Genomic DNA, 13963 nt, shown 5'->3' with positions numbered 1-13963 from the left:
AATTATCTTGGCTTGCTTTGGAACTCTCGTCAATGCGGTTTGTTTTGGTTTTCTTTTTGCCTCATTATTTACTTTTGTGACTTTAAACTGTGCCTAGTAAAACAGTGAAGTTAAGTTGAAAGCATTACTGGACTTTAATGTATGTTTTGGGTTTTGGGTTATTTTGAGAGACTATGGGTCATCACACTTTCATTCCTTTGTGCTTTACTATTTATTGGCAAACCTCACAAAATGACGTCTCTCCTTCGACAAAGTGCTTTTGGTATCATTTTTACTTTAGCTGTATCATGTGTGTTAGCAAAAACTATTGTGGTGATTTTAGCTTTAATGGCCATTCAACCAAAGTCTACCATGAGGAAGTGTGTGGGGAAAAGACTGGGCATTTCCATTGTATTTTTCTGCTCCTTCATTCAACTAATTCTTTGCACTTTGTGGCTATTGACTTCTCCCCCATTCCCTGATTTCAATATGCACTTAATGGTGGAAGAAATTGTTCTGGAATGTAATGAAAACTCCTTTGTCATGCTCTACTGTGTCTTGGGTTTCATGTTCCTCTTAGCCCTTCTCAGCTTTACTGCAGCTTTCTTTGCCAGGAAATTATCAGACTCTTTTAATGAAGCCAAATTTATCACCTTCAGCATGTTGATTTTCTGCAGTGTTTAGTTCTCCTTTGTTCCTAGCTATCTGACCACAGGAGGCAAACATATGGTGGCTGTGGAGATCTTTTCCATTATAACATCCATTGGGGGGGCTCCTGTTGTGCATCTTTTCCCCTAAATGCTATATCATCATATTGAGGCCTGAACTGAATAGTAAGCAGCATATAAATCAAAGAAATAACTGAGAGATCTACAAATTCATTACCTTCTATTATTTTACCCATGCAAAATCAGTGAGACCTCAAAGTGAAGACCTGTAACCTTTTGCCATCTGATGATGATGTTTTTTTAAAGCAAACTTTATTGAATATACAATTAAAATAAACAAACAAACACATACACAACATAGAAAAACAAAAACTAAAAAAAAACTAATAAAAGGTAATTCCATTATCAACAGTTTGTGGTTCCTTATTTGTTATCATTATTGGTGTCATAGTTACAATTAAATCTTAATGCGAGTATATAGTTACTACCCGATGTAGCTTAATTTCCTTTACAGTTTAATAATATTTACTATTATATTATCTATCTTTGTTCTATCCAATCATACCAACATTTCCAACTCTTGTAATATTCTGATTATTCTTTATCCTTAAGTGCTAGGGTCAATTTATCCATTTCTGCACAGCTTACTATTTTCTGAATAGTCATTTCCTCTGTTGGAAGATAAGCTTGTTTCCAACATTGTGCAAAAGATAATCTGGCTGCAGTAAGTATGTCTAATATTACATATTTAGCTTTTTTGAAGTTGTCTATTGACTATCCCTAATAGGGAGAATTCTGGTTTTAATTCAATCTGCTCAGCCGTGATTTCCTCCAACCATTTTTTAAATTCTCCATCAGTATCTTTGGGCTTCTGAACAGGACCACCATATATGGTAGAATATTCTGTGTTTCTTTTTACATTTCCAGCAATTTGGATTCATGTTACGAGACATCTTTGCTAATCTTGAAGGAGAGAGATGCCATCTGTAAAACATTTTATAGGCATTTTCTTTATATGTTGACGACTTTGTGATTTTATTATTCCTGGTCCAGACCTTTTCCCATTCTACTAAAGTAATGCTACATCCTATATTTCTGCTCCAAGCTATCATATTGCCTTTGACTGCTTCCTCCTCTAATTATATCTCTAATAGGTAGTTGTAAAATTTGGTTATATTTTTTTGTCTGAACCTAGTAAAATTTTATCTATTTGTTGTGACTTACTGTAGATTCCAAAAACTTTTTATCCCGTCTATATCTATTTGCATTTGGAGGTAAGCCCACCTGTCAATTTGTAGCCCTTGTTCTTGGAGATCTTGCCATGATTTTAAAGTTCCTTGTGCATCCAGTAGGTCTTTATATTTTATCATCTTGTTCGGATGTATCATCGCCTCCATCATTGAGATCCAAATTGGGATCTTTAGATAGTGTTTTTTCCTATAAACACATCATTCGATGGGAACCCTGACAGGTTAGCATTATTTTTAAGCCAAGTTGTGAAGTACCTGAAGTTATATTCAAATTGCGACCCTTCGCAGTGGTCTATCATAGTCACTATTATGGCAGTCTTAACAGGTGATGCTGCCGATTGGGTGGCAGAATTGCACAGTGTGCATGCGAAGGAATTGATTGATGTTGGATTGTTTTTTGATGCACTTAGGGTTCAGTTTGAAGATAGGTCAAGGATTCATCAGTATGAAGAAGCATTAATGTCATTAAGGCAGGAGGGCAGACCTGCTGTAGAATAGAGATTTTTGAAAGTTGGCAACTAGGTTGCGCACCTGGCCTGAAAGATTATTGATTAGGGAGTTTAGATCTGGTTTAGACAAGGCATTGAGGCCTAACTGGGAGAATGGTGTAAAATGGTTGTAGAATTGGATGTTGGGTTACGGGAATTTCATCCTACATTCAAGACCCCAGAAAACAGAAGATGGTATAAAGATAACTGGGAGAATGGTATAAAATGGTTGTAGAATTGGATGTTGGGTTACGGAATTTCATCCTACATTCGAAGACCCCAGAAAACAGAAGATGGGGGCATTAACAGCATGAGGAAGGATGGGAGAACAGGGTAAAGGTAACAGTAGAGGAAGAGTGTTGATGAGATATTTTCAATGTCAAGGTTTGGGACATCGGGCGGTAGAGTGTCCATCTATAGAAACTGATTATAGAAAGCAAGTAGCTCAGGTTCCTGGCCCCACTAGCAGTAATGTACAAGGTAGTGGTATGGCACATGGTACGAGACAAGGATTGGGTAGCTCTGAAAGATCTCAATGTGAATCACAAAACGCAGATACAGATGTAATGTCAAGTGGTCATGAGAGGAAGACACATGACGGCCAACCACCCAGAGTAGTCTCGGGGCTATATGATAGAGAAGAGGACAGTCTGGAGGAGGAAGATTTAGTGAGTAATCCCGTATGACCATTTATTATACCAGTAGTAATGGAGAATCAGGTAAGAAAAATAAGGGGTCAGTATGGAGCATTGATTGACACCTGATGTACTAGGTGTTTAATTAGTAAAAGGGTAGTTGATGAACTGCAGTTATCAGTGGAGGATTTGCCCAAGCCTATGCAATTTGAGCAAGTGGATGGTTCATTATTGGGTGGGGGTCCTGCCGCTGTAATGACAACTCCTGTCAAGCTGAGATAGGGAGTCATTGGGAGACCTTATGATTTATTGTGGTACCAGACATGCAGGAGGCACTCATTTTGGATTTAGTATGGTTAGACAAATGGAAACCCATGATATGGTGGGAGGATGGGTTCCGGAAGTTACGAATTATAGTTGGCCCTACACCTCCTCCATACATGCAAAATAGAGAAGCTGTAACAGCTGTGGTTGAATTAGAACCAAAACCCTACCCTGATGTATATAAAGATTTGTCAGATGTATTTTGTGAAAAGGAATGTGAAACATTACCACCACATAGAACAACAGATTGTGCAATTGATTTGATTACTGGGGTGTAGTTTCCGAAACCAAGAATGTACGCAATGACTCCAAAGGAGATGGAAGAAATGGGAAAATACATCAATAAGAATCTGGCTCGTGGGTTTATTCAACCAGGAGATCACATATAGCTGCCCCTGTTTTGATTCATGAGAAAAAGAATGGTGGATTATGTCTTTGTGTTGACTTTCGTGGGCTCATTGCTATTTGTGTAGACAATGTATACCCCTTTCTGTTAATCAATGATTTGTTAGCAACATTAGCAACTGGCCATTACTTCACTAAATTGGATTTATGTGAAACTTCCTATCAGGTTTGGATTAGAGAGCGGGATCCGTGGAAATCTACCTTCAATTGCCCCCTTGGAAGCTTCCATTTTAACGTTATGCCATTTGGGCTGCAGGGACCACCCGCCGTTTTCATGCAACTTATAAATGAAATATTGCAAGAACATTTATATCATGGCATTTTGGTATACTTAGATGATATCCTGATTTACATTAAAACAATGGAAGAACATGTGGCATTGGTACAAACTGTTCTGAAAAAATACTTGAGGCTAAGTTGTATGTGAAGCTTTTGAAGTGTGAATTTCATTGCACATCATTGGATTATTTGGGGTATAGAATATCAAATAAAGGATTAGAGATGGATCCCAATAAAGTAAAAGCAATAGTCAATTGGAAAGCCCCAAAGACAAGAAAGCAGTTTCAAAGTTTTCTAGGCTTCGTGAACTTTTACCGGCAGTTTATTCCCAAATTCACACAAATTGCATTACCATTGACAGAATTGTTAAAAATGAAATACCAATCGCCAAAACGAAGGCCTAGCCTACCCATTATGTGGTCAAAAGAATGTCAGCAAGTGTTTGAGAGTTTAAAAGACTTATTTTCTCAAGAGCCCATGTTAAAAATCCTGATTCTACTAAAAGTTTTATAGTACAAGCTGATGCAAGTGATGTTACTGTAGGACCTGTCCTACTGCAATATAACATGGAAGGACAGTTACAACCATGTGCATATACACCACAAAAATTTACAACTACAGAACGAAGGTGGGCATTTGCTGTAAAATGGGCACTTAGTACATGGCAACATATATTAGAAGGATTAAAGGAAAAATTCGAAGTATGGACAGATCATAAAAATTTGCAGGCTTTACAAAAGCCGAGAAAACTGTCCCCTAAACAAGTGAGGTGGGCTTTGTATTTTAAGCATTTTGATTTCCAACTATGATATGTTCCTGGAGGTAGAAACTTCATGGCGGAAGCATTATGTTGACTACCCCAATATGATTTATGTAAGGATGAGGTTATTCAACCTATGATCACCAGCAACAATCCTGAATAATAAACATGGAGATTGTATTGAGGGAGCCATTTTGTTATGGGAATGTTAATGTGACTGTGGCTAATGGTGGAGTAATTAGGCTACAGGAATTAACTACGATGAACGTGATTAGCAATAAGAGGTAATAATGGATAATAATGGGTAATAAGGGGAAATTACTATAAATCCAGGGTTCCGTTGAACTCAGTTTAGAGCTGATTTCAATTTTATTGCTTGACTGTTTTCTTGATGTCCTTGTAGAAGAAGGAATTAGAAACTTTTTGTTATCAAAACAACAAAGATTTTGTATTTTCTTTGATCCACGCATTTGACCTACAGAGCGGTTTGAGACTGCATCTCCTTCCTGCTGAATTTATTATAATTTTATACTGCCAGTCATTAATTCATTTCAAAACTTCAGATTCTCCAAATTGATAGATATCGCAGATACATCTTTTCTTAGTGCTTCAATATCCCACCTGCTTCATTTGTAGATAAACACATCTTCTTTCTTTGCATAGTATATAATCTTTTCAGTGACAGAGAGGAGTGTCCAAATCTTTACCTGCAAGAAAAGGGAGAAGTTCAGATCAGTGGTGGGATTCAATTTTTTTTACTATCAGTTCTGTGGGCATGGCTTGGTGGATGTGGCAGAGGAAGGATACTGCAAAATCCCCATTCTCTCCCCACTCCTGGGGGAAGGTTACTGCAAAATCCCATTCCCTCCCCACCCCACTAACCTGCTTTCCAGCTCCTTTCTCCTGTGCAGGGCAACAAAAGAAGACCCAGCCAATCAGCTAGGACTCGGGAGGCAGAGAATAGATGGTGATGGAGCCAGTCAGAGGTTGTATTTGCCTGTTCTCTGAACTACCCAAAATTTCCACTACTGGTTCTCCAGAATTGGTCAGAACCTGCTGAATACTACCTCTGGTTCAGATAATCCAATCCTGAGATAGAAATATTTTCCAAAATATTTCCTTCCTTTTAACTAAACAAAGTAACACAAAGAGCTATAGGATAAACTGAGGATCAGATTACTAGTATAGTTTATTAATATGCAGATTAAAAATAGTAAATAATGAGAAATGTCCTGGTGGATTTTGAAAGATTAAAGCTGAAATCCTGGCCAAATTCTCTAATTCCTTATAGACAGAAGGCTTGATTTGCTAGTGGCTATGGCCAACAGTTAGAGTTCAATGTGTCACATTTTACATGATGAAGTATTCTGATTTCAGTCCAATCCAATTGAAAAGAAATAAAAACCTCAAAAGTTTGATATGGAACTTTTTGGAATACCTTGTATTTTTATTTATTTCTAAGGACCTTTGGGTCTTTTCCTTATCCAAAGAGCAAGGATAGAGATGGCTTTTGATGAAAAATGATGAATATATTCCTGTGATATATTCACTCTGCTGAACAGCTAATTAGGCTTAAAGATATTTAACCATGTAATAGAACTGTATTTCTATTACCCTTCGCCTATTGGTACATTAAGATTTATCACTTGTTGTTTGTATCTTATGATTAATGAATAATTATGATTGATTATTTATCAATGATTCATTATGATTAATTATCATGACTATGATTTATAATCTTTCACCTATCACTTCTTGTTTCCATGTACACTGACAGCTTATGCAATGGAAACAAATTCCTTGTGTGTCCAATCACACTTGGTCATTAAAGAATTCTATATTGTAGTCCTGAGCAGATAGTTGTTTTTCTGGCAATTATCAAATAAGCCCCAATTATTTTCATTTCATGTCCAAGTCTCAAGGGTGTTTGTTAACCGCTAGCAATACTAAAATGTAAGATAAATATATACTTTAATGTTCTTTAATGTTCTAGGTTCATGCTGTAAACCAGCCAAGTGGTCATGCACGTTAGGCTGTGCTACTCAGCCAATAATCTATTACAAGATAAAATTGGGCAAATGAAAGACTGCAAAGAAGGAATTGCATCATGCAAATTAATGAAGCTTTCTGTATTGGTCTTAATGCTGTTGTTTAGGGCAGTTTCAGAGATTCCTAACATGAATTGCATTGTTGGTGATCCTGTTCCAATTCTTCATAAATACTATCAACCAGGAGATGTCATTGTTGCTGGTATTTTGTCTCAAATCTATATATTTTCAAACACAATACATTTTCATGAAAAGCCTTCTACCAACCTTTTCTATGAAACTTTGTAAGATGCTCATGTATCTAAAACTAATTATTTGGAAATGAGTTTGATGTTTGATCCTGTGTCTGTATTGTTTATCCCTTTGTCCATGAGGACTGCAATTGCTTAAAGATGTCTTGAATGTCAAGGTCCATTAATAATGCATTGGGAATAAACAGCTCTACTTAATCTCATTCATATGGATAAATTCATGATTCTGACTTCATGATTTTGGCAGTTCAAATTCTCAGTTAATTCTGTGGACGGGATTTAATGTTATACATATACCTATTTTTCTGCAATTTACTAATTAAGTTATCTGTACATTACTTTGAAGGAAGTTTTTGAAATCTAATAAAACAGTATTTTATATTATAGTCTGCCTGAGGATGAGAGGTTGATCCAATATTTATTTTTAATTAAATTTCACCAAGGATAGTCATAAATTCATTTCCTAATTTTTTAAATTAAAATCTTTCTGACATCATTTTTTTAACTGATGGAGTATTCTGTTTTATTTCAAGATTTCCCTATTCTTTAAAAAGAAATAGAGTAATTCAGCTGCACAGTTAAATATATTTGTTCTGAGTAATGAAATATCTGTATATTTGTGAAAATAACATTTCCCCATTTTCTTAAAATTATTTTGTCATTTATACTCAGACTTAAAGATCTGATTTTCATTGTTTCTAATATGAATATCAACAGTTGAACTAATTGTCAATAATTTCCCTGAATTCCAATAAGTCACAATAACATGGTGCTTAGTTATTTCAGTCTTGCAAAAACCTGATTTAGATACAATCTTGAGAATTATGATGCTAAATTTTAATCAATGAACTAAATTAAGGAATGTGGGAGCGAGCAACCTCATGGAGGTGACCCCTGAATTTATAATTGGTTTTTTTCTACACATGCAGAATGGTGCTTTGGAATGTAGATAAAATCACACCAGAAGATACAAAGCCAATAATAAGATTCCTATTGAATTGTGTATAGAATTAGTTGTACACCTCACATCCCGGACATAAACTGTTTCAACTCCTTCCCTCAAAACAGCACTATAGAGCACTGCACACCAGAACAACTAGACACAACAGTTTTTCCCTCAATGCCATCACTCTGCTAAACAAATAATTCCCTCAACATTGTCCAACTATTTACAAAGTCTGCACTACTATTACTATTAATCTTCTCATCACTCCTTATCACCCTTCTCCTTCCACTTGTGACTATATGAGTGTAACTTTGTCTCTTGTATCCTTATGATTCATATGGACTGTTTCCTAGTATAGTTTGATTGCTTATTGTACCCTATGACTATTATTAAGTGTTGTACCTTATGATTCTTGACTCTTGACGAATGTATCTTTTCTTTTATGTATACAGAGAGCATTTGCACCAAGACAAATTCCTTGTGTGTCCAATCACACTTGGCCAATAAAAGAATTCTAAAGATTCTATTCTAAAAATTCTTGGATATTTTTTTAATATTAAACAGTATCTTTTAAAGTTGTATCATTGCTATGTGATGAAAACTGAAATAGATGTATTTTAATTTAACAACATTCATTAGTAACCATCTGATGGAAGCTATGAGTACAATATATTTAAAGCTATGAGTTGAACAAAAGTTTTGCAGCTCTTGTGCTGAACCCCATTAGCTCAAATCAATGTCTCGTTTTCATTTCAGTGTGGTGACTCAGCTCTACCAACACATTTTGTCTTTGGCATTTGCTATAAAGGAGATCAATGAAAATCCCCAGATTTTGCCCAACCTCACTCTGGGCTCCCATATCCATAACAGCAACTTTATTGCAAGCTGGACATATCATGCCTCAATGGAAATATTCTCAACACAAGGCAAGTTAATCCCTAACTACAAGTGTGAAACAGTGAACAATCTAGTGTCAGTCATTGGAGGACCTAATTCTGAAGTCTGTATCCATATGGCAGCTATCCTATCTATTTACAAGATTCCACAAGTAAGACTTTCTTCCCATTCTTTAAACTTATATCTATTTATCTAGCCTTTAAGTTCAAATTCTATCTTTTTGAGAACAAATAGATAGGTGTGTGTGTGTGTGTGTGTGTGTGTGTGTGTGTGTGTGTTCCCTTTCTCTTTACTATGAACAGTTAATGAAAACCTGTGAAGAACGTAGATTTTCCTTTAGTGATAAATGAACCAATATGTAAAATAGCATGGAAAAATTTTGTTTTTGTTTTCCAACATGCAAACAAAACAATGACATTATTCATTTTCAGAACATGCAATACTACACCAACTGAACTCATCCCAGATAATGTCATCAAGCTCATTTTTAATTCAGTTCATTTTTAATTCATTTGCTATAAAATAAAATATAATTTTATTTTATAAATAAATAAATAAAATACAAAAAATAAAATATAAAATATATAAAATAAAACATTTGCGAGACCAATATTTGATTACAGCTCATTAGTCTGGAACTCACATTACATGTCTGATATTAATACAATTGAGAAAGTCCAGAAATATTTTATGAGAACAGTCCTCCACTCCTCTACTCGTAGCAGAATACCTTATGCCACCAGACTTGAAATTCTAGACCTAGACAACCTAGAACTATGCCACCTTCAGTTTGATCTAAGTATAGTACATAAAATTATATACTGCAATGTCCTACCTGTCAATAAATACTTCAGCTTCAACCAAAACAATACAAGAGCACACAATGGATACAAACTCAAGATGAACCACACCAAACTTTATTGCAGGATGCAACTTCAGCAACAGAGTAGTCAACATGTGGAATAGTCTACCTGACTCAGTGGTTTCTACCCCAAACCCCAAAAATTTTAACCTTAGACTCTCTACTGTTGACCTCACCCCTTTCCTAAGAGGTCTGTAAGGGGCATGCATAAGTGCAGAAACGTGCCTACCATCCCTATCCTATTGTTTCTTTTTTTCTTATTCGTATCCATTTTATGTATTCATAACCATGCTTATGCTTATACCTGTTATCTAGTAATCATTTGACAAAATAAATAAATAAAATAAAAATAAAATTCAGATCAGTTCCGGACATTCTTGGTTTACCTCTCTTGATATTCTTTTCAGAGTGGGCATCACTCCATTTTTTAATGTGTACTAGTGTGTTCACAGAAAAAAAAGGAAATAAAGGTTTTCTTTATTTTTTCCAAAGCATTTTTTACAATTCCGTTATATGTTTTATGGTATCTGTTTATCAGCACATTCAGTTTTCAGGATTTGGGAACTTGATTTCATAATCTCCTTCATATAAAAAGGAAATCTAAATATGTAAAATTTATTTAGCTACTAATTCTCTAACACAGTTTTTGTTTATATGCTATAGTTCACTTATGGCTCTGCTTCTGAGATGAATCGGAAAACTCAAACTCAGCAATAGAGTGGTCAATGTCTGGAATACTCTACCCGACTCTGTAGTTTCTTCCCCAAACCCCAAAAACTTTAACCTTAGACTGTCTACTATTGACCTCACCCCTTTCCTAAGAGGTCTGTAGGGGGCGTGCATAAGCGCACCAACGTGCCTACCGTCCCTGTCCTATTGTTTCTCTTATTCTTCTTTTATTTTTCTTATATGTACCCATTTCATGTATTCACAACTATGTATACACTTATACTTATTATCTTGTAAACAATTGGCAAATCAAATAAATAAATAAATAAATAAAATAAAAATACTGCAATGTCCTACCTGTCAATAAATACTTCAGCTTCAACCAAAACAATACAACAGCACACAATAGATACAAACTCAAGATGAACCACACCAAACTTTATTGCAGGATACGACTTCAGCAACAGAGTAGTCAACATGTGGAATAGTCTACCTGACTCAGTGGTTTCTACCCCAAACCCCAATAACTTTAACCTTAGACTCTCTACTGTTGACCTCACCCCTTTCCTAAGAGGTCTGTAAGGGGCATGCATAAGAGCAGAAACGTGCCTACCATCCCTATACTATTGTTTCTTTTTTTCTTATTCGTATCCATTTTATGTATTTATAACCATGCTTATGCTTATACCTGTTATCTAGTAATCGTTTGACAAAATAAATAAATAAAATAAAAACAAAATTCAGATCAGTTTCGGACATTCTTGGTTTATCTCTCTTGATTTTCTTTTCAGAGTGGGCATCACTCCATTTTTTAATGTGTACTAGTGTGTTCACAGAAAAAAAAGGAAATAAAAGTTTTCTTTATTTTTTCCAAAGCATTTTTTACAATTCCGTTATATGTTTTATGGCATCTGCTTATCAGCACATTCAGTTTTCAGGATTTGGGAACTTGATTTCATAATTTCCTTCATATAAAAAGGATATCTAAATATGTTAAATTTATTTAGCTATTAATTCTCTAACACAGTTTTTGTTTATATGCTATAGTTCACTTATGGCTCTGCTTCCAAGATGAATAGGAAAACTCAAGCTATTTTCTATCACCAGATGTTTCCAGATGTACACAGACAATACAACGGGATTCTCCAGTTACTGTTGCATTTCCAGTGGACATGGATTGGGGTATTATATGACAATGATAACAATGGAGAGAAATTTGTCCACGATACACTTCCTATGTTTTCTGAGAATGGAATATGCTTTGATTATATAGAAAGATTTCCAGTAATTACATCAGTTAGTGATATTGATAAGATGGTGGCGGAGGGAATAAATCAGTATAATACTATTATTAAAAATATTGCTAATGTATCCATTGTTTATGGTGAAATTGAGACTATGATATTTTTTAGAATGTTTTCCACATTGTCAAACTACGAGGATGTATCAATAATGGCAAAAGGAAGGGTTTACATTATGACAGCTCAGATGGAATTCACATCATTCCCCTTTGAAAAGAAAGAAGGCATAGATTTGCTTCATGGTGCCCTGTCCTTAGCAGTTCATTCAAAGGAGGTCCCAAGATTCACTGACTTTCTTCAGTTGATAAATGCTAGCTTTGAAGTAGAAGATGGCTCCTTTCAGGGTTTTTGGGAAGAAGCCTTTGGATGTTTCTTTCCAGAGTCTACAACAGACAGACGAGAAAGGGTCTCCTGCACTGGTAAGGAGAAACTAGAGAATCTCCCAGCATCTATTTTTGAAATGAGCATGACTTCCCATAGCTACAGCATCTACAATGCAGTCTATGCCATGGCATATGCTTTTCATAACATGCTTTCATTTCAATTGACAAAAGACAGAGAGTGTCAGTGAAGCAATCCATAGCTTGCTGGCTCAACACCTATGGCAGGTAATGTCTGGGCAAACTGATTTCAATTAGATCAATTTGTCTTATGGGAGACCTTCTATACTAAACATAGAAATATTGTTTTGTGTTATGTTTCCTTTATGACAAGAACCATTTTTTAAGTAACTCATGTGGTTAACATTTTAGAAGTAAATATGGGCTGAGTAGGAATGGAAAGCTGATTAACAAATGTGGCGCATTTCTTCAGAGACAAATTGGTCTTCTTCATATCAGGAATTTTATTGTCTAGAATCTAGATCATGTCACCAATCACTGAAACCTAATATTATCTAATAAATACCAGCTATGGTAGAATGTGTCTTCTTAAATAGGGTGCATTTCTACTAAACTTTTCCATGTTGTTCTGTGGAGAGTGTACTAGTGATTTTCATAGGTTCCAAACAACTTCAAATTTAACATTTAAGAATATGTTGAACCAGCTGTAGAAAGACAATAAGTGTTGTGGTGGCCTAGTGATAAAGATGCTCACCTCCCACTCAGAAAATGAAGAGTTCAATTCAAGGACAGGATTCTCTCTTAGGGAACAAAGGGGGAAGATATATTGTGAATTCCATGTGGTGTCAGGGAGGGCATCTGGCTAGTAATAGGAAATTTGCCTGAGAGTTCCAATTTACAAAAGGCACAATTTAAAAAAAAAATTAGTGATATGCATGTGTTTGCATAGCAATATGTATCAAGCAAACAAAAACTTGAGACCTTTTCTGAAAATGAATTTATTCATCCTAATTTCTCCTTCTTTCTAGAACACTATTCTAATTCCTTTTTTCTGCCTATTTGTTATACTTGAAACAAAAAGAATGAAGTCATTAAATATATCCTGATATTTCATCTTCTCTCTTCAGCTCAACCATTTTGTGAAAATAATTTCATTTAACAACAGTGTTGGGGAAACAGTTTTCTTCAATAAAAATGGAGAAATGGAAACTGGATTTGATATTTGGGTAACATTACCAAACCTTTCCTTCCTTAGAGTCAAAGTTGGAGACGTACAACCCTTGTCTCTCACAGAAAAGGCATTTACTATTTCTGAGGAATCCATCATCTGGCCAAAGTGGTTTAATCAGGTAGGTCCTGTAACTCTCTGAGTACTATTCAAGATTTATAAAGCTTTAAGATTCAGAAAGTTGTCTGAAAATACAAAGAAAATGTAGAAAGCAATGTCAGATCACGAGACATAGGAGAAAGTATCCAACAAAATATGACAAGTTCAAACATTGCCTTTTACATAAAAAATCACTATGATGTAATAATATATTTCAGGGCAAGCATGTCATCTCTTCTTGCTTAATATGCAGCAAGGTCATATTTATTTGATTGCATTCATTTATATCATGGTTTCCATCCAAAATCATGACTGAAATATATGTGGGAACTATATTCATTCATTCGAATTATCACCTCCACATTTTTCCAATGTGTAAGACAGAGCATTTGTTGGTTGAGATTTGAACTTGCCACTTGTTTGACCATTCTGATACATAGTTAAGGTCTTTTTGAAGGATAGCAGTGTTGTCGGTGGAATTGAATAGTTTTACATCTTCAGTAAAGAGAATGCAGTTCCTTTTAATATGATCC

General features: G+C 35.2%; 1 long non-coding RNA gene across 1 annotated transcript; it reads left to right on the top strand.

The window, feature by feature from the left end:
* Positions 1–6911: 6911 nt before the first annotated feature.
* On the top strand, positions 6912–13446 carry LOC148129275 (uncharacterized). Its single transcript, XR_015745850.1, has 3 exons — positions 6912–7038; positions 8790–9081; positions 13359–13446. It is a non-coding gene; the product is annotated as an uncharacterized LOC148129275 (long non-coding RNA).
* Positions 13447–13963: the final 517 nt, after the last annotated feature.

The sequence above is a fragment of the Notechis scutatus genome, chromosome Z (assembly GCF_049901735.1).
Source record: "Notechis scutatus isolate UNSWTSFEM ecotype Mainland chromosome Z, rNotScu1.2, whole genome shotgun sequence".
Taxonomy (NCBI): Eukaryota; Metazoa; Chordata; class Lepidosauria; order Squamata; family Elapidae; genus Notechis; species Notechis scutatus.
Note: the sequence above shows the minus strand (reverse complement) of the source record. Positions and strands in the feature narration are given on the sequence as shown.